The 24,378-nt window shown below is 45.6% G+C and overlaps 1 pseudogene; it reads right to left on the bottom strand.

Moving 5' to 3' along the window:
* Positions 1-2,240: 2,240 nt before the first annotated feature.
* On the bottom strand, positions 2,241-23,971 carry LOC109444719 (thymocyte nuclear protein 1 pseudogene; annotated as a pseudogene).
* Between the last annotated feature and the right edge of the window lie 407 nt (positions 23,972-24,378).

Genomic DNA, 24,378 nt, shown 5'->3' with positions numbered 1-24,378 from the left:
CAAAAAAATGTATGCACATTTTAAGAAAGAAAAAGACTGTATTAAAATTACACTGATGGTAACCACCTTGAGCACCTCTTGTAATTGCAGAAGTCAAACGTGACTTGTATTCATCTTTTGTTACCGGTATATATTGAGTATTACAATTTTAATACAGTTTTTCTTTCTTAAAATGTGTATACATTGTTTTGGCACCCTCTGTATATATTCGGTACAAACAACGAGACGTGTGTGTGTGTGTGTGTGTGTTAGTAATGATATCTGCCTCCCTGAGTTGTTCATAGACATAATGAAGTAATATAAATTCTGTGCTGACACACGCTAGGATTCAGCAAGTATAGCTGTTATTTTAAGGTTGGGGGTACCAGCAAAGACATAGCTCATCTGAACCGCTCAGGCTGTGGGATAAATGAGCATTCACGATCCCATTAAATGCCCCACACCGGCCACAGCAAAGGACATTTTAGAACTGCTGTATATGTGTTAGTGTTTTCTTCCTTTTTCACAGAAGAGACAAGGAGATTATCCTACTGTTTTTGTTTAACCTCTGGTGTCTAAGAAGTCTTTTGCTGCAAAGATAGCAGGCATCCTTCCCTCTGGTTCAGTCGTCAGAGAAGCCTGGTCTGCGCTGAATAATATGAAAGCCCAGTGGGGCGAGAAGCCTGGGTTACTGGGCCGTCACAGAATCAGGCCAGAGCAGTCCAAAGCAGGACAAACTGTACCGCTGCACAGCCAGTCCGTCCCAAAATAGAGAGGCTGGGATGCTGGCTGAGCTTGGCAGGACCTCTCTCTCTGAATGCAAACGTCCTCTAATTGCCAGTCAAGTGCCTTGAATGAATGGGAGAGAATAAAGTGGAAACCAGAAAAGTTTAGGTTAGATACTTGTTTCCTAAAAATATTTTTCTTTCGTCCCCCCCCCCCCCCCCCCTATTTTCAACGGCTCTTGTTTATTTGGCCTGTCTCTTTTAGGACAAAGCCAGAGTGGTCCAGAACGCACAGTACTCCCTGGGGGCCGAGCAGGTGTTGTTCCTGCAAAGACTGCATTACCCTGGTCTCAGGCATTTACGTCCAGAAAGCAAAAGAGAGGGCTGGAGCGAGGGCACCCCCCGCTCTGATTTATGCATCCGAAGTCTGAGCCTGGTTCTCCGCCCCGACGACTAAGCACACTGAACTCCTGGGGAATGGACAGGGCAAAGTCTTCCTGGCGTTCCAGCAGCATTTCTGCGCTGCCGGCCTCTTTCCGTGAGAACCCCGACGGCAATCCCACTCCTCCCCACGCGTCAGAGCACCACGCCGCGGGAGAGCCCTGCCCCTGGGGAACGCAGCAGACCCTGCTGGCGGCCCGGCCCCACTGGAAAACGACCCAGTGCAAGCAGTCGGCTGGTTTGCTCGCCTGGGGGGCGCCAGAGCAGGAATTCCGCTGGGGCCTGGGCACGTCTTCCCGCGGAGCTGCTGTCACTGGACCACATTGCGGAGGGAGCGTCAGCACCGACAGCTGTTTCCTGACCCAGTGATGGTGTGCACCATAGAGACACATAAACGCTGAGCATTTATTACTAAAGCGTAGTTTGGGGTGCATTTCATATAAACACTCAGATGTTTTGCAAACGGACGGCCTCACAGGCAGACTCGGGTCCTTTTTAAAATTTCTCGTGGCCGTTTTAATAATGGACTCGGACCCCTTTTAGGTGACACTGGGTGGAGATCTGCCCGCCCAGTCCCACGGTCTCCTATCCGGTCCGCCTCACCTGGTGGCATTAGTTTTCTGACTCCTGAAATGGTTGATGTTTGTGAAAGTCAGAAACAGTCTGGTTTCATCCTTAGCGTCACACACAGCCGTTAGCCAGAAGCCGTGTGACTTGCTAGGAAGGCGTTACACGGTTCCAGCAATAACCTTTTACCATGGCCGTGGCCCTGGAACACGCAGGCTCGGAGGTCGTTAATGAGCGAAGCACCCGCCGTGGGAGGGAGGCCAGATGCCGGCTCCGTCCCTCCCAGACCAGGGCTGCGGTGCTGCCATCCCGCCTCGGGTCACCGCGCCACAGATGGAAAGCGGCAAGTTCAGCAACAGAGAGAGAGAGAGAATGCAAAGTGGGGCTGGGCGTGAGTGGGTGGCAAGCTCCATGTGAGAATAATTTGTTCCTTGCCAGAGAGAAGCAAAAACGTACTTCTTTGGGTAATAATGAACTTGCTTTATTGATGAGCATCCAGGAGCGTGAGGAGACGGAGCGCGTGGGCTGTCACCAGGGTAACCGAGTGGGCAGTGGTGCAGGCAGGCTGGCGAAGTCCCTGCGAGCCACCGAGAAGGGGTTCGCTGTCACTCCGCCGCCTGCGCGAACAGAGGTGCCGCAATGGGGGCTCACCTGCGGGCAGGGGCAGGGGGCTGGCAGGCGGCGGATACTCTAGCTCATTCATCAGGAAAGCGGAAAAGAAAGGAAACCGAGAAAAGGAAAGTAGCACGTGCTGGGGAAACACAGCAAGTCTGTGTGTAGACACACGCGACCACGTTCAGAGCCTGGAGACATGACCAGGTTGATTGCCTCAACGGACCTTCAGCCCTTGGTAACCCCAGCAATGCTGCGGCAGGGAACCCGCGTCTCTGGCTCCTTAGCTGATGCCTCAACCAACCTTATCACTGGTTGATGGGTGTGCAAAAGAAAAGTCCTTTCACTACATGTGCTCAGCAAAAACACAAAAAACAAAAGAAAACAATTTCTGACTGAAAACATAATTAGCTGTGTCAGATTAGCATAGCACGCGAAGCCCACCGATTTGTGAGGTCCTGAATAAAGACTCAGGACCTATTCAATTAGAGATTTCTGTGAAAAGAATTGTGTTTCCTGTTTTCACTGATCAACACACATAAGTATCGTTGTAATACAATAAACCGTTTCCTTTATAGTGTACAATTCAATGAGTTTTGACAGATGCATACAGGATTTTTCCGTTTCCCCAAAAGTTTTCTGATGCCCCTGAACAGCCCATCCCTTTCTCGATTCCCCTCTTCACGCCAGTCTCCCCTTCCCCATCAGCTTCCTACTTGGAACCCAAGGCCTGGTTTCAAGGAGGGAGACAGTTCCATTTAAGAGAGAAAGAAGCTGTGTGCATTCACATTACGGGAGGGCCCGCTCCTATCACCTGGACCACAGACACACCTGCTAAATTAGGGTGCATAAAAGTTCAGCCCTGCTCCCCCACCAGTTGCTATAAAAACAGAAGCCAAATATTTAACATTGTGCTGACATTTCGGGCTGAGATGGTCTAAATGAACCAGCACAGACATATTATTGCTACCATTCCGTGCACTTTTCCATTCTGTTTGTAAGATGCATCATCTCTCGGGCCAGAAACCCAGGTTAGGTTTAGTCACCACACCTACAGCTCTAAGCACACTTCCAGAAAATAAACACACCCCCTTCCCTGGCACCATGCTGCCACCCAGCAGGCTGCCATCTTAGTCACCATCCTTGCTTGATTCTTGCACTTTCAACAAGTTTTCTCCTCTACTGTCTCCAACAGAATGCTGCTCTCTCCGTTCCCTTCAGCCAACTTCTTCACTTGCTCTTCCTGTCTGAGGAGCACATCAACTTTTTAATTAAATGAGATGGGACAGGCAACGGACTTTATTAAATATAAAGGAACAACAAGATCTGAGCTATTGTTTTCTCACAGAGGAGCTGACACTGGAGTAACTTCAGAGAGGTGAAGACCACCTGCCTCCACGTCTCTGATGCAGTTTTTCACCTCACCTGCTCTGCCAGCTGCCACCCAATAGCTCCTCCGTCAGATTGAAACGAACCTCCTGCTGTTAGCTCATTACACATTTTTAACCTTTTAAAAATGTATGTTTCATTCACAAGCTGGGCATGAAAACATTCTGACTGTAACAATATAGAGAAAGCGCAAGTCCCCTCAGCTTTCATCAGTTCCTCTCCCTTTTCATCATCTGCTGCAGAAAAACCACTATTGGCAGTTTGGCTCGTATCTTCTCAGACCATTTTCTATAAATTTAAATATGTATATGTTTTTCCAGTCAGCATGGGGAGCAGGTAAACACTGTGCTCACTTCCTCTCAGGACCACATCGAAATTACAACTAAACTACAGAATAACCATTATGGAGAATCACCTGAAGTCCAGCTGAGCCGAAGTCCCACCTCTGAGGACATACAGAAGAAGCCACTTCAAGGCCTGTAGGAGGGGCAGAGACACAGAACGGGCTGGTCCCACACTTACGTGTGACCATTAAGTCTTAGTGTTCACATACTATCTGAATGAATCCACTCTTCCAAGCAGTATCTTCCCAGGAGACAGCTACTATTACTGTGCTTCCCCGAAAATAAGACCTCGCTGGACCACCGGTTCTAATGTGTCTTTTGGAGCAAAAATAAAAATAAGACCCAGTCTTATTTTACTATAATATAAGACAGTCTTATATAATGTAATATAAGACTGGGTATAATATAATATAATATAATATAATATAATATAATATAATAATGCTGGGTCAGATATAATATATAATATAATATAATATAATATAATATAATATAATATAATATAATATAATATAATATAATATATACCAGGTTTTATATTAATTTTTGCTCCAAAAGATGTATTAAAGCTGATGGTCCGGCTAGGTCTTATTTTCAGGGAAACACGGCAGTGTTCCATTTTACAGATGAAGAAACTGAGCTGAACAAAAATGAAGTCACTTGACCAAGGGCAGGCTACTGCTAAGGGACAGTCTCTATGCTGCACTCAGCAGTCTGATTCCTGAGCCTAGACTTCAGCGGTTATTCTAAATGGCTGAATCAACAGCATCTTTTCTTAGACCTGGAGATCTTTACAAAGTTGCCAGTTGCCACTTCCGTCTTTCTTGTTACTTCATTTGAGGACTTATTTCTTTTCCCAGTGCCATATTTAGATGTATTGAGGCCACATATTTGTGTTGGAGCTTTTACTTAAATGAAAGAGAAAGTGAACCATCGGACTTTAGATGCATCTTTGACTCAAGGGTTCTAATTTTGCTTATTCTCTCTGGAAATGTGCAAACATCCTAACATCCCAAATGTGTGTGTGACTGAAGCTTCTGACATTAGACAGTAACATTCCTTCTATCACTTCCCACGACTCACCCTACCGTCAGTCACTGAACTCTTCTGCAAACTCCATTCACTCACTGCCGTCCTACGTCAGTACCTAACATCGGGTAACCAAAGATGAAATTTGTCATTCTTCCGCTGTTTTTACACTGGCTGACTAGTTGTGCATTCAAGGGTTAGGTCACAGTTACCACAAGCCGGTTACTTTCCTGGATACATGAAGATGGTGGTATGTGGGGAAAGTGGACTCCGGCAAATGATTTCTGGTTTTGAAATCGGTGGTGGTATGTGAGGGACTAGAATCCTTCAGTCCACTTGAAGACAGTTGCCACGTGTCAGCCTAACCCAAATGGTGTAACACAGCGAGGGAGTCGCTGGTGCTCAGGTCACTCGATAATGACCGAAGAGCCAGTGAAGGGTCAGCTGCATTTGTCTAAGTACCTTGTGACAAAAGAACAAATTGCTTCCCGGTCTGCCTGCACACTCTGTCACTGTAGGCAGATCTGGGGAAAAAAATTGTGTGTGTGTGTGTGTGTGTGTGTGTGTGTGTGTGTGTGTGTGTGCCTACATGCAATTGGGTTTAAATGAGATGAAAGGAAGAAATTAGTGCTGTTGATAGTCTCACTTTCTTTTTGAGGAAACAACTGACCATATTGGCTTCAGGAAAAAAGATCCCACAAACCATCTGTGCGAAGAGCTGTATCAATTCAAACGCAAGTGGGATTCCACACAGCCACTGCCAGAGGCAGAAGGACTGCAGAAAACCCCCGAGGTTGTCTGTTTACAGGAGAAAGAGGAAGTTGTGCTGGTTCTGCTAACTGCATGCAGAGGCCTTGTCTGAGGCGCCAGACACGCTTTCCTAGCTGGGTTTGCTGCAGGGGCTCAGACGTTCTGGAGGCAGCATTATCAGCTCAAGGCATTCATCCCACAACTGAGGACCAACCTATTTCCCTGATTTGAGGTGAAATATCCTTCCTTTGGTCCTGTCCAAGACGTCTTTCTAGAGATGCAAAGCAGAAGACCCCGAAATTCAGCAAGTAGAATTCAAAATGAGAGGCATCTCTTCTTACTGATTTTTGCACCCACTTGAGATATTTTCCTTTAAAACACACACACACACACACACACACACACACACACACACACACACAGATTTTAACGCCATCTTGGAAGCATGGTTGGAAAAGTCAGAGGTTCATATCATGCTAACATGGGAAGCAAACAGGGGCCCAAGACGAATCTAAGTGCGTCATTTACGTGGGAGGCATCCTTTAATGCCTTCTCCTGGGTCCATGGAGGAGTGCTCGTGTCCACAACCATCCTGGAATCTGCTAGATGACAGACACCAATTCTTCAAGTCAAGATCAAGAGTATATGAATGGTCGTCCACCGATAACGCTGATCTAAGGGCATCGTGTGGTCTCAGTCATCGTGAATTGCTGGGGGTGGGGGGCAAATGTTTACATCAGGCGACAAAGAAATGAATAATTCTGCATTGTAACTCATTTCTCACCTGACAGAAGCCCGCGTCCGAACGCTGCTCTGTATTCATCTGCAATTCAGGAACGTGTGGTTTCCATTATGTTCCCAACCAGGCCTCAGCAGAACCAAACCATTTTTAAAATAGCAGAGCAGGAAAAATAAAGCAGGGGCTGGAGCCCCGATTCCAGTTGCACGTGGTGTCATATAACGTACATGCAGTGTTCTCACGTTCCTCCTGTGACCGCGACAGAAGATGAAGCATCCGCAGTTCCGTTTTTTTAGGCCACAGCTCCGTTTTTTTAGGCCACAGTTCAGGAGACTTACAAAGCAGCAGACAGGGATGAATGTGCACGCCATTTATATGCACACAGAAGCCTCACTTTCAAACTACCTTTGGCACAGAGTAGAGATACTTGTCTTTCATTCATTTTCCCTTCGCCTGCTTATGGCGTTGGCAGGCATTACCTTTCCGTTTTTATTGACCACTTAACATTGTCTTAGTGCAAAGGCTCCCGGCACCACTCTATCACTTAGATACCATGATGGAGCGACTGGGACAACACCCAAAATTACCTGTCCAGTGCCTCTAAGCTAAGAGGTCAGTGTATTCCTGTCCTTGTGCATTTAACACACGCCTACTGTATATGCAGCCTGTCTTAGGCATCGTCTGGAAAGCAAAGATGGCTCAGATGCACATCTGGTCCCCAGGAGCCGACGTGGAACCCGCCAGGTTACAGTGTTTCAGCGAAACCTGCACAGTGTTTCTTTTCTCTGAAAGCAAGTGACAGTTTGTATTAAATCACTGTTTACTTCACTCATCTCACCAGCTGTATAGCAGCTTTTGTGATATTCTTTAAAGTCATGGAAAATGTCTGTGGATTGTGTTCTGTCTCTTTCTTTCTTAAAACAGAAAGCGGGGGTGGGGGGGGAGTAGGGAGTAAGTGGGGCGAGTTATCAGGACATCTGGCGTGTGTGCCTGTGGGAAACGAGGATGGAGCACTTGATACTTTTCAGCCTTCCATGGCTGCCTTGGGCATATTAGTTATTGCAACAAATCTCCAGATTACGGGGTTTCTCTATTTCTTTCTTTCTGAATTTCTGACTTTATGGAGACAATTTTATAGTCCCATCTGTCAAAATCATTTACTCATTCATGCATTCATTCACTCAACAAACATGTCTTACTTACTAGAACGTGCCAAGTGGTACCTTATTCTAGGAGCCGATAGTCTTGAGAGAAAAGAGACAGGCAAACCCACAACTTTAATCCAACAAGAAATCGGATTTCCTAATGATCTGTGTAAGCCTGGATGGGCTGGAGCAGAGGAAGGCGCCAAGGTTAGTTAGTAAGGAGGGTGTGTGTGGGGGGAGCGGCACATTCTAAGCAGCTGGAAAAGCTAAGAGATGCGGTGCGGTGTGAGCTGAGTGTAGCTGGGCTGTAAAACAAGGGAGGGAAGTGAGCGTCTGGCATGGAAAGGCCTTGCATTGCACGGAAAAGAGTTTGTGTGTTTGCCCCAGAAGACATGGGAAAGCACCACAATTTCTGAGCAAGGGAGGGATGTCACCGGCTTGTGTTTTGTAAAGATCAGCTGACGGCACCATGAGGACTGAACGAATGATGACCGGGGAGAGGCATGGAGGCCAAAGAGAGACGGAGAGAAGGAAGGAAGCTGTCGCCATAACAGCTACGAGGTGACGGTGTTCTGTCTGATGCCGTGTTGACTCTGATTGATCAGACGGTCCCCTGTGAAATAATTAATGGAGGAAAACTGGAATGGAGGCATTGCTGTTGCAAACGCTTATTTAGTACCGATTGTCAGGCCGATGATGTGGTCACCACCAGGGAGAGAAAGATGAGTAACACATGGTTCTTGTCCCCCAAAAGCTGCAAGTCTGAGGAGTGGGACAAGTCAGGCCAAGTCCTTGGCACACGCTGAGAAAGAAGCCACACGACAGCATGGGTGCTGGGAACAGAGAGGCCACAGCAGGCCAGGGAGAGAAGATTCACAGCCTCCGATTATCACAAACGCGAACCTCATGAGAGCAAGCAGGTTTTAAACACCTACTAAATGCCAGACGCCGGGCAGATGATTCGTGGACATGAGCTCCATAAAGGGCAAGATACTAAAGATTACTTAAAAAAAAAATTGAGCCAATTACTTTTAAATTGTCTCTTTTCCCTCAAAAGAGCTCAACTACCCCAACATTATTCTAATTAATTACGTGATGGAGTACATTCATTTCTGCTGACTGCACAATAGCACGTTTGTGGTTCCCGGTTTCCCCCTTGGCTATGATTATCCTAAACAGACAATTACGCTGATGAAGAAGAAGACCTTACAGATAACCTTTGCAAAGCTACACATTTGGACTGCTAACTACAGCACCTAATTTATACCTCTCCCATTAGTACTGACCGATTTAGCTCTCCCTTAACAAGATTTTAAGGAAATATTAACAGATTGCAAACCTTGTCCCGCGTTTGTGCTCGAGGGTACAATGCAGCTGAATATTAACCACCAGTGAGTGGTTTGGCACAGGACGTAACCAAGGTCCCTGCCATGCTTTCTGCTCCGGGTCCTCCCGGGGAGTAGGTGCCTTTCTCGAGGACACAGCCTGGCCGGCCCCTCTGTGTGGTTACATTGTGTGCCGCGTGGCTGCGGGCACGACACCTGGTTACGTGGATGGAGCGCGTTTGCCCACAAGTCTGTCCAGGCTTACAGGTCTCTTGACCGACTCAAATTGCCTCTGAGATCCGTTGACAACAGATGTCTGTGACAGCCAGCGCTTTTCGTCACTCAAAAGATGTTCTGTTTTATACTTCACGTGCAACTTTATTCAGTTCAGAGAAACAGGGATTTAAGGAGCTGCAAAGGCCCTGGCCCCAGGACTGTCTCCGTCTACCACCCGTACAAGTTGTTTTCACGGCATCAATCATTTTCCCAAATAAACTGTAAGTTCCTTACAGGCAGAACCACGTCCTGTATTTAGTCTGCGAACCCCAATTGCTACACACGAGGTGTGGACAGAACCGGCCGCTTCTGGCTTCGCTGCTTGCCATCTTGTGGATCTTATTCGAACTCCCCTCACTCTCCAAGATCCAGTTTCCTCCTGTGTAAACGAGGATGCAATGTCTTTTGAGGATTAAATTAAGTCATGAATTTATTTACACCGTGCTCTGTAAACCTAAATAAATGGCCAAACAAAGGTAACCTAAAGTGTATTAGTAACATGTATGTTATTACCAAGCATTGTACCCACAAAAGCGTAATTTCTTCTTGTCGACGACTGAGCAACCAGTGAGAATGGCCCCTGGTCTTACATGGCAAACCTGTTGAGAAGGAATTTCTGAAAGGAAAACAAAAATCTGTTTTATGTGATTTGTACAGTGCTGTCATACGTCGCAACGGTCTTACATGTTTTTTTATAATGACAACGCTACCGATTACCTCCAGAGACTACAGGGCTGAGGAAGTTTATGATGTTTAGCAAGACAATATGTTATAAGTCGAAATGCAATCTATTTGCTCACAGGTACGGAGAACTAACTGATGGTTGCCAGGTGAAGGGGGGGGTGGATGCAAAAGGGGAAGGGATTCAGAAGTACAAACTGGTAGTTACAGGATAGTCATGTGGATGTAAAGTACAGCGTGGGGAATATAGTCAACAATGTTGCAGTAACTATATGTGGTGCCAGGTGGGGACCAGACTAATCAGGGGATCACTGCATAAATTATATAATTATAACCAGTATGTTGTACACTTGAAGCTAATGTAATATTGCATGTCAACTATAATGGAAAAATAAAAATAATTAATAAAAACTAGCCAATTTAAAGTGTCATTATTCCAATTTGAAAAAAAAAAAAACCCACAAGGAATATTTATACTCACTGTCCAAAACAGATGAGAAAAGAGATTTAAAGACTAAAAAACTATGCAATTAATGTAGTCAAAGCAATGGTCACCAACAAAATAATTTCCTGTTTTTAAAATCACATCAGTGGAGTTAAAATGAGTGGGAGCATTGTGGTCCCTCTGGGATAGTCATTTGGTTTCCATGCCTTTCACTGGTACACTTCACTCATTTTTTCTTTTGTTTTTTTGTTTGTTTGTTTTTGTTTATTTTTTAAACTTGGAGGATCAAAGCTCTATCAAAAATCAGTGATGTTTTTGAGATCAAGTTAGAGACACTAATCCACGCCCCTCATCCGCTTCGATTGTGCGAAGCATGTCCTTTATAAGCCTCACGTCACCGACGTCCTTCAGGGTTCAAAGGTTCCAACGTGCACATCTTCCATGAAAGCACGAGAGCAAGACAGTGAGCCATCTCAGCTCATTAGTGCTCAGTCGCAGGGCTGTCCACTCACCCCAGATAAGAATATGCCACCACGTGGGGCGGGGGGAGGAAATGGTCCTACAATGGCACAGCCTCAGGCACATTTTGCAAAAGGCTGGCAGGCGTTGCCTTCATCTTCGTCCCTTACTGACTGACCCTTCCCAGACTTGGTTACTAGAGGCCTGTCTTAAGGACTGGGCTGCCAGTGTTTCTGACTGGCCAGTGGTTTTGGTTGGTTTTCTTAGAAATGTTACATTTCCCTAATGCAAATCATTCTGAATTGTCCGTGTTTTTGTGTTAACCTTAGGCAATGGCATGATGAAAGGGTGGTAATAGGCACATGTGCCCACACCTCACTTATCACCCAGGTCTGTAGAGATCAATCCTCTGTGTTTGAAGGCTCTGGGGGCCCACGTGGTGAAGGGCCACTAAGGCACCGTGTGTGGTCCCAGGAGACTGTAAGTAAAAGGAAACCCTGCCATTTTTACTCAGGTCACGGAGTCCAAAGCACTTACTTTCCTTCAGAATGAGGGCATTTTCAACATAGCAGATCACACTGGGTGATATTAGCACATAGCTTCTTGGAACATGAGTTTCCACTTACAGGCCCAACTGATTACCTTGAAGATCTGAGATACCGAGATGGTAACGAACATTTAAGTTTGTTTTCCCTGATCTTCCATCTACCTCACCCACGTAACTGATGTCACCTCTGAAACCATACATTGATCTTTTTATTTTTCTGAAAAATTATCTCTGAGTTATAAAGAGACATACAGAGTCTTATTATTGACCACTTTTGTTGAAAGCAAAGCACCGAACTCAATATAAAATGACGACTGATACTACAATCAAGTGTGCTTTATATTTTCAATGAAGGATCAGTTCCTTTCTAGGAGTAAAAGTCGTTTCTGGTAAACGAATAACCGTGATGCATCCATCAATGTAGCCTATAAACCTGTACGGAATCCTTTCTGCCTCGCACTGAACGGGTCATCCAGCACAGGTGAGGCTCGGGCATGTCCTGACCCATTTATGGATGGACGGAGGTGAGCGTGATGATTAATTAGGTGTGTTGGGGGGCGGGGGGCAGTCCACCAGCGCTTTACAGATCCTGAATGCAAAATGGGGCGACCACAAACATCAGAAGTCTTCAGAGAGAAGAAACATAGGTGGACCTTTGATCTCCTGTCCCTTTCTACCCACCCACGACATTTCATAACCCTCTCCGTGTCTATATTGCTTAGAGAGCCGCCCTAGACACCCACTGTGTGACGGTACACTTTGGCAGCAGCCCAACAGCCCTAGGGATAAACGGCCAGTGTTACAATAAAATAAGGAATGCAACAATTGCTTGTAAAATTCAGCAGAGTGAACGCAATGAAGATAAGGCCAAAAATGGTTTTGCAGTTTACCCGAAAAAGAATGTGTGTCTTCAGAGAGGATCCTACACTTCGCCACCCCCAGAAAACAGCATTTGGTGTTGGTGCCCCTTCTAGTACAGGCCTGAGAACGCAGCCCACAGTAAGAAGTCGCAAGTCTGAACTCCACCAAAGGGAGAGGTGTTAGAGCAGCACATTTCATCTACACGTGAAGGTGACCATCACGGTCACAGGACTCTTGTTACTTCATCCATGTATATGTTATGGGGTCATTTCCGATTTTGTTTTTGATCCCAAAACGTGGACCTAGTCCAAAATTAAGATGACAACTGGGTTTCACAGCTAAAAGGTGATCAAATAATATTTACCTAAGGGGAAAAAAATAAAGAAAAGAGTTCCTCATATGGTAAAAATTAATGAATCAACCTAGAAGTGTACATTAGTACCTAACGCCTTATCCCCATCATCTGCCTCGTGAGCAGGACCTGCGTGGCCTGTGAGAACAGAATGCATGCTGGTGCGCCCTGGCACAATTCCTGGTTCTGACCAGCAGCACATCTGCATAACGGAGCTTCAGCAAATGTGATGTGATTGTGTGCCCTTAGATGTGGAAAAAGAACGTCACTCTATCTAGAACCAAGCAGCAGTGTGTGTGCACACACGTGCATTTGTGAGTGTCTGTTCTCTTTCCTTAGATGTCACAGAGCTGCCTGGGATCTATGTTTCCATTTTGTAGAAGAAGGAACGGAAGTTCAAGAGGAACAAGTGACTTCCCTTTGGATTCAAATTTATTCTCGTGGGATTTCCAAGAATGTTTCTGGTCCCAGTCACTGAACCATCCTGATGTTAGAATACCATACTACTGGTTGATCAGATGCTTGCTAGAAAATGGTAACTGGATATTTCACGGCCATTTTTATTACAGACTAATTGAAGACAATTAGGATGAAATAACGATTTCCAGATTTTAGTAGGTTCCAGGAAACACGTGTTACAATCAGAGGAAGCAGTTGTTTGGTTTATTGGAATTTGTTCCTCAGTGTCTTTTTACAAATGCCAACCCTGGCTGCAATTATGAACAGTTTTCCGAGAAAGCAAAGTCTCGGGCAGCTTTTGGCTGTTACTCAAATTTCCTTTAACTCAGATTAAGTTTCTATTAATATTCATTCTGAAAGGATAAAGGAAGGAACTAGAAACCCAGGCTCCCACAGTTCGAAAACCACCGTGTAAGATGTTACTATGTCCTACTGCGTCTAAATCCCACGTTTATCTCTCTCTGCTGCATTTTTCTTCCTTTTGTTTTGGGTTAATGTCTCTCAAGAAGAGACGTGGACGGTTCGCATTACTCATGCGCCATCTAGTGGTGACTGATGGAAAACTCCACGTAGAAAAAGAAAACGAGCAATTGACAAAATACAATGCTTCACCTTTGGAGTTATACTTAGTCAGATACGCCATTTGTTATAAAGAATTAAACAATTCAGAATGATCTCTGATCACCTTTTGAGCTGCGCTTCCCAAGTGGATTATCCACAGCAAGGGGAAAGGACTGTTTCTGGGTTGTTTGTGCTGAGACTCATTGCAGACAATTCCCATTGTGTTTTAGGTCAGCTAGTAACCAGCGCTCACTCACACTCAGGCCAGAACAAGAGTACTTCAGGGGTCAAGTGCTCAGACGATGGGGTCAAAGTCGCTGGGATGAAATTTCTGGCTCTGCTCTCTATTGACCTTGGGCAAAATTACTTCAACTCTCTGGCCTTCTGTAAAACTTTCCTATAAAACGGAGGTAAATAAGAAATCACACGTTAAGCCCTTACAAACATGCTCGAGGCACACTGACTAGTCAATAAATGTTCGGTATTGTTAATGAGTATGAGTCCTTCTCGAGCAAGTCCACTGTCATTCCTGGAGGACGGCCAGGGGACAGTGACATTACAATACATTCTAACTAATCTTATTGTTCTGGTTGCACGAGAAGTCAGAGACGAGGAACTATCCATCGCTGTTGAAAGCACTACATGTTGAACTAGCGAGCTGAAAGCATGTACGTTTGGGAGTGAGACATCTGGTAGACAAGTTTTGATTGATGGAAAGTTAGAGGGCCAGAATCAGGTGCTGCTAAAAGAACTGAGGCCCACGACAGGTGTCCTGGAGGAAGGGACCTGGGCAGCGATGGGCAGCAAGTGAGTGCTGACTGCTGGCCAGTGAAACTCCTTGGCACCCTCCGTTCACTGTGTCACCTCAGCCTGGGGGCTGGCCGTTGATAAACTCCTTCTAAAACACATTCTCGGCATTGATGGTCTTATTATCAACAACCGACCAGATTGGCTCCTTGCTCTTTGATTTATTCGAGGAACGTATATTGAGTTTCACAACCATCTGTACGTGTTGTGCATAGATAGAGAGCAGTGAATTACTACTAATAAGTCAGTGACTGGCATTCTGTACTTTCTGTAGTATTAAAACATGGGGTGCCCATTTAAACATTCATTTAACAAACAGTTTTGAATACCTGCTCTGTGCCAAATACATGTGTGCATGACCCATTGGGACTCAGTGACCCAGATGGGCAGAGGACCAGCTCTCAAGAAGCTTATGTCCTCGTGGAGGTGGAGGTTGGGGGCGGGGGGGGGGGTGTACAGATGAACTGACATGTAAAATAAACAAACCGTTGTGATAAGGGCTGCTTTAAGTTGAGTGGTCAGGAACTAACTCTTTCGGAGAAATCCAAATTTAACCTAGGATCTAAACAAGAGGAGCCAGTCATAGAAATATTATTCCAGCCAAAGGAACAGCCAGTGAAAAAGATAGATTTGGCACGATCAGGAGACAGCTTTCCCCACTTGAAAATTCTCCATTTCTCTTTCTGGATCGCCTGCCTGTTCTCTGTGAGAAGGAAGTGTTTGCAGTCTCTGGCAGCTCAGATCGCTTCCTGCCCTATTCTGAAAATGCCACTAGAAGGAGTAGGTCTTTTCTCAATATTGCTCTCTACCCAGAAAAATAACCTAGAAAATAACATACAATTTCTTTATCCAACTGCTGGGGGTATTAGCGCTTCCCTTGCTGGACACTTTACATGCACGGCCTTGATTATTCCTCATTTTTACGATAAGGAAGAAAATATTCTCTCTGTTCTATAGACAAGTAAACAAGGGCCCACAGCTCTCCTTGGCAAAGCTGAGATTCAAATTCAGATTTCTCTGGGGCCTCCTTATAGGATACAGAAGCAAAGGAGCCAGACGCCATGTCAATCTTCTCAGAAGCAAGGTCCCACCTCTGGGTACCAGACAGGTGACAAAGAGATGAGTAGGGCTGTCCAGCTGTGCACCCATGACCAACACACACACACACACACACACACACACACACACACACACACACACACACTGAAAACTCCAGCTGTCTAAACCTTCCTTCCTTCTGGTGGGTGATATTCCGTAATGCTGACCAATGCCGGGGTTGCTAGCTAGAGAGCACTGGTTTGTCTAGAAAAATGGGGACTCAGAAGTTTAAATAAACGGGGGCAGCCGCGTGGCTCCGTTGGTTAGAGCGCAGTGCTCATAGCACCAAGGTCACTGGTTCGATTCCCACACGGGTCAGTGAGCTGCACCCTCCACAACTAGATTGAAAAACAGTAACTTGACTTGGAGCTGATAGGTCCTGGAAAAACACACTGTTCCCCAATGTCCCCCAATAAATTTTTTAAAAATAAAGAAGTTTAAATAAACATAGGGAAAGAAGAAAGTCTTAAGAATGTGCAAAATGGGCAAAGAAAATTATCCATTAGATTTGGTGTTTTGTAGGAAATAAATGTTTTGTTTAAAATATGCCAAGTCTCACGAAGTTAGTCATCTAAACGGAGGGGAAAAAATTAAGCATAAGGAGCTATGTTTGCTCAGGTAAGAAATTACCTGAGGCTCAGGACCGACCTGTTCAACAACGACACTGAGAAACCCGAGGGTCAGCAAGGACACTGGGCAGTGACCATTAAAAGAGATCTTTATTTTATCGATAGAGAATGGCTCATTTAACTAAAATTTGTGGAAATTTTGAAAACCAAGCTGCCATTCTGAGCGGCGCTGGATCTGGAACAAGTATATTGTGACACAGAGCGGTTCTTTGCGTAAATGGTGTACCCAGATGTCTTCAGAGGCATAGGAGAGGTTTGAAAGAAAAAAACCCAACAATGCCACAGGGCATATTCTATTATCTGTTAGCTATAAACCAGCAGCCATTTTTAAGTGATGATAACCACACCCTTCCCTTGGAGGGCAGCTTGCGGGTGAGTTTACAGAAGCTGGAAGGTTGTGCTGTCTCCCAAATCTCCACATGTAAGCTGATGCTAACAACACACAGCAACTCACATTGGGCTTCACCACCCCTGTGCCATCAAGCAGGGGACCCAGGGGCCCCTGTGCTGCGCACCACCATCCCCACGTCATGGACAGACTGCAATGGCTCACGGCATCGCCATTTTTATAACTGCCTGTTTGAAGCACAACTTACTAAAACAACAAATCTTCCTTCCCAGATAGCAAATCCTTTCTTGCACAAGCTAACCAACTCTGCTAGCTTTGCACGAGTTCTGTTTTTCCAAATCAGAAACGCTTGATAACATTTTCTGAACAATTGTTAGTCCTGAAATAATTTGGCTTTTCCTCTATTCATCAGACATGTAGCACATGGACACAGATACAGGAACCATGTAAATCGCACACCATTCAAATAAATAGATGCGTACTTAGTATATATATTTATATTCGTTTATCCTTAGAGAGAGATCGGACACTGAATCAAGGAACAACAAGTTTCTAGTTTTGTTTTTTTTGTTTTTAAAGGAGCACAGCAAGTAGAAGCTCTTGGAAAATAAAAAAATAGTGTAGCAAAAAAAATATTCAACACACGGGTTTAAAAGTAAATATCTAATCATTGAAGTTCCCAAGGGAAGAAACTTAAAGGGCAGAAGTCAAGACTATTTCACAAAACTGAAGGATTTGCCATCCAGATTGAAAGACCCACCGAGTGCCCAGCGTAATGAAAAACAACAAAAGGTAATGTACCCAGGGGTCGTCCTCGTGAACTTTTATAGCACAGGGAATAAAGAGAAGACCCCACCGCTGTCAGAGAGAAATCAAGGGTCACCTAGTAAAGACCAGAGTGGACTCCTAGGCAGCGGAACAAAGGAGCAACCTCACCAAATTCTGTGTGAAAAGGATTTTCAGTCGTGCGTGCCATACCCAGCCGAGATCCAGTCAAGAGAAATGGTAGAAAAAATACCTTTCTGGGCATCCAAGTTCTTTGAAACTTCACCAAGGTATGTGAAGCTCCAGTTCTGGGGTTTCCCCAGGAATTTCTGGCAGAGGTTCTCCCCTGAAGTAAGGGGATCAATGAAGAAAGAGGAAGACATGGGATCCAGGAGGAAACCAAGGACATCTAACAGAGAACAACATCCAAATTTCCCTCACAGTAGCTTCTCAGTACAGTCTGAGCCAGAACGACAGAGAGAAAAGTCCAGCAGTAATCCCATAGGTTTGCTGATGTATTTGAAAGGGAAAGTCCATTAAGAAACGGCTGGCAGACTTGACAAGAACAAGTTATATCCCATAAGGTACATGGAAAACTAAGCAAATTAAACAACAAACAGAAAAGCAATAATTAGCTCAGGAAGAAGTCAGAAAGTTGTACAAAAATAGAAATCTAGTCACAACACATTCTGTGGCTCATGTTACATGATCAGAATGATGTAATCAGTGAATATTGATTTAACTGACAATTAGGATACAGGCTACTAATGGACAGGGAATGACGTGAGAGAGCAGAAGCCTCATCTATGGCAGAGGAAGTCAATAGCTATTTCTCAGTCTCTATTCCAGTAAAGGAAGTGTAGTGCCTTGGAGAAATGCCTGATTTCAGGTCTGGAATAAGAAATGCACCCGAGGACCCTGGGACACCTCGTCGTGCCGGAAATTGAGGACGTGACCAAAGGTTACTGAGTGGTGGCCATAGATGTTCAATGTGGTGTTCTCATGACATTTGCTTTGCTGGAAATTTTTCATTATAAAATAGTAAAAAAAAAAAAAAAAAAATGGTTGGGGAGTAGGATTATGGGAAGTAAAGAGAATTTTTCTAGCAGGCGAACTTCAGTGCTGTTTGAATATTTTAGATAAGAATGTAAATGTATGCAGTGCATTAATTGCTAAGTGATTAAAGACGGGTTAGAGTCAGCGCATGTGGACGGGTTAATAAACTTATCTGGGACCAGAGATTTCTATACCCACTGCTCTGCCCTGAGCCACATTGAATCATGTGCAGTGTCTCAAAGATGCGCCGTCAGTCTTTGTGAAAGACCCACACACCCCAGTACAGCCTGACACTTAGTAGGTTCTCAGTAGGCATGTTTTTAGAGTTGCAGGAAAATCTACCCTTGTAAATAATTGGTTTTGTTGGAATGTAGAAAGCTATAATGTAGAAAGCTACCCTGGTAAATAGCTGCTCATTTTGTTCCTTTCTGCCTTGGTATCTCATGACACAATTAGTTCTGCCTGCATGAATGGTGCAGTCCTGGGAAAATAAGTCATTTCCAGGAAGCCATCAGAGCGCGAGGCTTGGCCCTGGGAGAGAGCGAACAGCTGCAGCTGTGTCTTAGTAGTTAACACAGGGCATTTTTACTTTGTTTCTGGATGGCTGTCATTGTTACCGTGAAAAGGAAAGAAAGTCCAGAAGCCTGAAACAGACTGAACTAAAAAACAAACCATCAGCAGAAGAAATGCGCTTCTTATGCTGCTGTCATTTGCTTATGGGTCTGTCCCTTCTAGTAAACCGTAAGCTTCCTGAGAGCAGGACCTGTATTTTACTTCCTCAGCTTCATACCAGGGACGATACTGCAGACTTGGAACCAACAGTGTGGGAGAGGCGCTGACCAGCCAGAGCAGGTGCTGACTGCAAAGCACCCATGGCTGCAGTGTCCCCTCTGTCCCTGTAACCTAGTACACGCCAGGGAAAACACCAGATGCTAAATGAACGTTTGGTGCAGGCATGAGTAACGGAATGAATGAGTCCGTAAACGCCAGGAGCAGACCATCCCGCCCAAACCCCGCTCTGCCAGGACTGTCCCTCTGTCACTGCTTTGGACTAAGCAGCCTGGCATGAGGCAGAGCAGAAGTGTGGGCACCAGGGAGCCACGTGACCTAGAGTCCCCTGAAACTGGTAGCAATGGACTCAGGTAGCCCAGGGCTCTGTGACAGTCCCACAGCCGTGAAGATTACTGAGATGATAGTATCGGTAACACTCACAGAGAAAGCCCGCCCACGCCCCCTGTGCCTGGAGGACTGTGCTTCTAGAAAACAGGCTACTTGCGTCCGTGCCTCCTGCACGGCCGTGACGAAATGGGACACAGAAACGAAGGGTTTGTGAGAGGCCGCCATTCGCTATGGTATGTTAAAATCAGATTCCGTGGAAGGTGGTATTTGGCGTTCCGATTCTGTAACTTTGAATAAGCACTCTTGTATGGTTTTATTGGAAGGTAGAAAGCTATAAAAAATTAGCATCAACGTTTATGAAAAGATACTGTTTCCTACTACATAAGTTGGAAAAATAAATCTTAACACTCGCATTTGCTCAATTATCGGCAGCAAAGCACCAAATATTTACCGAGCCCTTTGATGGGCAGTGGCCATTTGGAGCCACCCGCATTCCCGCCCCTCTCTTTGCTGGGCACTCACTATGGCACCTTCCTTCCCTCTAAAAATGTTAACGGTTGCACAGGGCTGTCAGGCCCCTCTCCTCACTGCTCAGGTACAGTGTGGTGGTGCTGGGGGTTGGGCAGCTAACGCTGGTCCCATCGCTCCGCTCTAGGCATGCTTGAACTGTAAGCAGAGTGACACAAGTAGAAGCAGTGGTGGAGCTGCTAGGTGGCAGAGACTGTGCCTACGGAAGGCTCTCCAGTGCGTCCTGCAGCAAAGGCCTCTGGGCCTGACTGTTTGTGCCAGACGTGGAGCCTCTGCTCTTCCCTTCAAGCTCTTGACCTCTTGCCTGTCTTTTCCATAAGCATGATTTTCGTTGAAGTTAGACAAATTTAGTTTCTGTTATTTGCACTGACGGGTGGCAGCAGTGTTTGGCAGGAGGGCCTGGAATTACACAGTCCTATCCCTGCTTTCATGAGGGACAACCCAGACAGCATGCGGGCAGGGGGCAGGAAACAGAAGTGGGACGGGACAGCAGGGGAGAGTCAGAGTGCCCTCGGGGTCAGGTGGTTTGGGATGACGGGGCCCGCCTGTCCGTCCACATCCGCACTCCTTGACAACTTGTGCAGTTAACTGACGGCCAGCAGAGAAAGCGCTGTATCCTTAGAGAGACACATCTCATTCATTAGAAAGTTACGAAGTAACACGAAACAGGCTGGAGCTTAACGATTGATTTGGTCATGCCAACGTCAGCCCAGCAGGACTTCAGAGAAGAGAGAAGGGACAGTGGTTAGACGGGACGTTAAAGAGAGACAGCATCAGCTAATTCAGAACAGCCTGTAAATGTTGCCAATCCAATGGAAATATTCAATGGGTTTCTTTGTTTCCAGGCATTGCATAGACCAAAAATTTAATCATCTGATTTACATTTTTTAAATCGTATTGCTTTTGGTGTTATGGACAGCTGTAGCCTGAATTAGGTTTATGAAAAAAAATGGGCCACGTTGTCTGTTCAAAACACACACACACACACACACACACGGATAATAGAATTTACATTAAGTGTTATCCTTCAATGAGAGAATGGACAGTCGATTTTTAAAAATTTAGTTCTTAAAACTAATAATTTCCTATGAAAATGTATTTCAAAAACCATTAAGTCTCATACAGAAGTTAGGACGCACCAGCACAATCCTAAGAGTCTCACAGTCAAGTTCCTTAAATGAATAGGAGAGAATAAAATGGAAATCAGGAAATTGTAGGTTAGATATTTGTTTTCTAAAAATATGTACAGTGTTGTTTTCTATTGACAAGGACCCTAAGTGGGATCTGAAAAGGGACTTACAGGTCAACTTTCCCAACACCCACATTTTAAAAGGTGGACAATTAGGGTCCCCACGCAGGTTATTGACAAACCCATGATCATTCTGGCAACAAAGTGGCTCCTTGTGGGGTCTGGATGGGCAAGGGGCCGACTCCTAAGCGAACTGGTCGAGTTTCCAGTCCTGAAAGTGGTCTCTTTTCTTAGTTTGCAGACATATCCAGGTTCAAGTGTCCTTTTCAGATTTACACAGCTTCCTGGCTGCTTGTCCAGGCCTCTCTCCCTAAAGAGCGTCTGGATAATCTGGTTTGGCTTCTTGCACAATATACAGAGGGTGCCAAAAAAATGTTTTGAGAAAGGAAAAAAACTGTATTAAAACTGTAATACTCAATATCTACCGATAACAAGAGATGAATCCAAGTCACGTGTGACTTCTACAATTACAAAGTAGTTTCCATCAGCGTAATTTTAATACAGTCTTTTCCTTTCTTAAAATGTGTATTCTTCTTCTTCTTCTTTTTTCAATATTAATTCCTTCTGTGTTGCTTTGACTCCCAAATGGTTTTATTTGTGTTTTCTTTACTCGGTTTTTAGAATTCTCCGTAAGGGCCCATAGCCCTCGGTACCAGCGCAGCATTGTGATGGTTTCAGAATGGCTTCGGGGTCCGGGGTGGTGGGTGTGGGGTTCGTGATGCAACTCCAGAGGGAACCGGCTGGTCGTCAGCTCTATGGATGACAATCCCCTCAGCTGGCTGCTGAGCCAAGAGTCTGTCCCCTCTGACAGAGGACCCAAAGAGGAGATGGCTTTACCCGTGAAATGTATGCCCAGTGTAAACAGTCAGCATACCAGTAACTTCACATGCCTGAGTGGGTAAAAAATGATTTCTTTGCTTGGAGACTACCCAACTAGCAATCCAACGGATCTCAGTAAAAACAGCAAAAGAAAAAAACAAAAAAGGATTGGATGGTCTCCGAGGTGACCAGGATCGCAGCTGGTGCCAGCTACATGGGCTGACACCCCCACTCCTCCCCACCCCCCACTCTCAGGTCTAACCCGAGTGCTTCCCCACCCCCACACCTGTAGCAAAGATCCCTAACAGCTCCTTGGACCAAAGCCCAGCTATGGCCCCTTCCCCCCTTTCAGGGGTGACTTCACAACCCCCCATCAGCCCCTTACCTCAAGCCCTGTGTTCTGCGGCTTTTGGGCACATCCCCATCGATTTCTTGATGGTTTGCTTTGCTCTCTTCCCAGAAGAGAATTATCAGGAGGAAAAATAAACAGAAGCGAGGAGATACCTCAAAATATATTAAAAATGCATTAAGATCGTCAGGTATCGGCTTTTCTCAGGACTCGGAATTAATTTCTGCACCACAGCACTGCCTGACCTCGGGGCTGAGAATTAGAGGAGACACAGGCAGGGAGAGATTAGACCAGTTCTGGGCGAAAGAGGAGGGGCAGACAGGCTGTGCTTCAGATGTGGGGTCCTCTAGTTTTGGGGGGGGGGGTTCAGGGGCTGAAATCCACAGAGGCATCTCAGATGGTGGTGAAGTTTGACTGATCTTCATGTTTGTTTGTTTGGTTTGGGGCAGATCTGTAGAGACGAGCAGACTCATTACCTCTTCTAGAAAGAAAAGACGATTGAGGTTTATTTTAATTATTTAAAGCCTGTTTCTACAAAAGACTGCACAGGCTGTATCTTTTCTACCCGTTGTGACGAAGAGGCTGGTGGTGTGATTTTGCTCCAAGCCCTCAACCATGAATTCCTTACAGAGGACAGAATGTTTAACCAGTAGGTGATCTTTTTCTTTTTTGATATCAGTGTTTTATTGAGAAAAGTGCACAACATCTGCCCGCCCACCCACCATGTACAAACCCCAGATGGTTATAGCACAGATGGTTATAGCAAGCAAGCCTTCTTGTGTCTTCATAGAAGCTTCACTTCTCTGAAGCAGTGTCTTGCCGATTCCAGCGAGGGTCTCCATGAACTTGATGCCTTTTCCTCCAGGCTCAAAACAAATTCAAAGTCCTCTTGGGTCAGGGGCTGAACAGAGAGGCTCTGGGGAGTGAAGAGCCCCATCGCTTTTGAAGGATTCCCCGTGGCTGTGTGAGCTTGGTGATGGGTTTTGAGCTCAGCCAGGGGAAAGACATGCTTCATCATCCAAACCAACGGTACATCCACCATGGACCATTTAGGGCTGTCTTCTTTGCTGGACGGATCATACTAGGGATGGCTTTTTGCCAACTGTGTGTGGTCTGGGTGGCCTCCTTCACAATCTTCACAAGCCCTGCGATGCCTGGCCCTCTGCAGCAGCTATGATAGAAGAAGGCATCTTCCTCCAGCTTCACATCTCTGGGAGTTCCGGGCCTGACAGGCAAATACCTTCGTAGCACGCTGTCTGCGTGGGCTGTGCTTTCAGGTCCTCAGTGCTGAACCTCACATCCACACCTTTCTCGAGGTGGCTTTCTGGCTCTGACTTCATCAGCCAGTGGTTGCTTAGATTCTCCCCGCCATTGTTAGAGGTTGAAGCCTTCTGAGGGCTGGAGTTCTGCACTTCAGTTGATGCCTCACCTGAGTTCTGAGTCGTGGTACATTTTCCTGCTGGTCCCTTCCTGTCTGACTTAGCAGCTGCAGCCAACCTCTTCCTGGGTCTCAGCATGGTCTCCCTGCATGGGGCTGAAGAGCAGAAGATTCTGGAATCTGCCAAGATACTTGAGGCACCTGTGTATCTGCCCCAAGAAACCATTCTGCAGACACCACCCCAGCACACTTTCCGAGGCACTAGAAAGCCATGTACAGCCTCTTTCGAGACGCAGCCAGTAAATGATTTTTTGAGACATCACATGGAAAATGTTCTAAGCACCGCAGTTTTACAATTTACACGTGGAAGGAGAGAATGTTCAATGTGTGTGTGTGTGTGTGGGGGGGTGTTGAAATATTGAATAACTGAAATGAGAATTTGCTTATCAATAAAGCAAACTCTGGTCCCTGAGAAGGCTTCCTCCTTCCAGACAACAAAGGGAAGTCTGGGTAGGAAAACCAGCCCCAGGGGACGGCACTGGCAGA

This window comes from Rhinolophus sinicus, chromosome 7, assembly GCF_057876585.1.
Source record: "Rhinolophus sinicus isolate RSI-liver-muscle chromosome 7, RSI-T2T, whole genome shotgun sequence".
Classification (NCBI taxonomy): Eukaryota; Metazoa; Chordata; class Mammalia; order Chiroptera; family Rhinolophidae; genus Rhinolophus; species Rhinolophus sinicus.
This window is presented reverse-complemented; position numbering and strand designations above follow the sequence as displayed.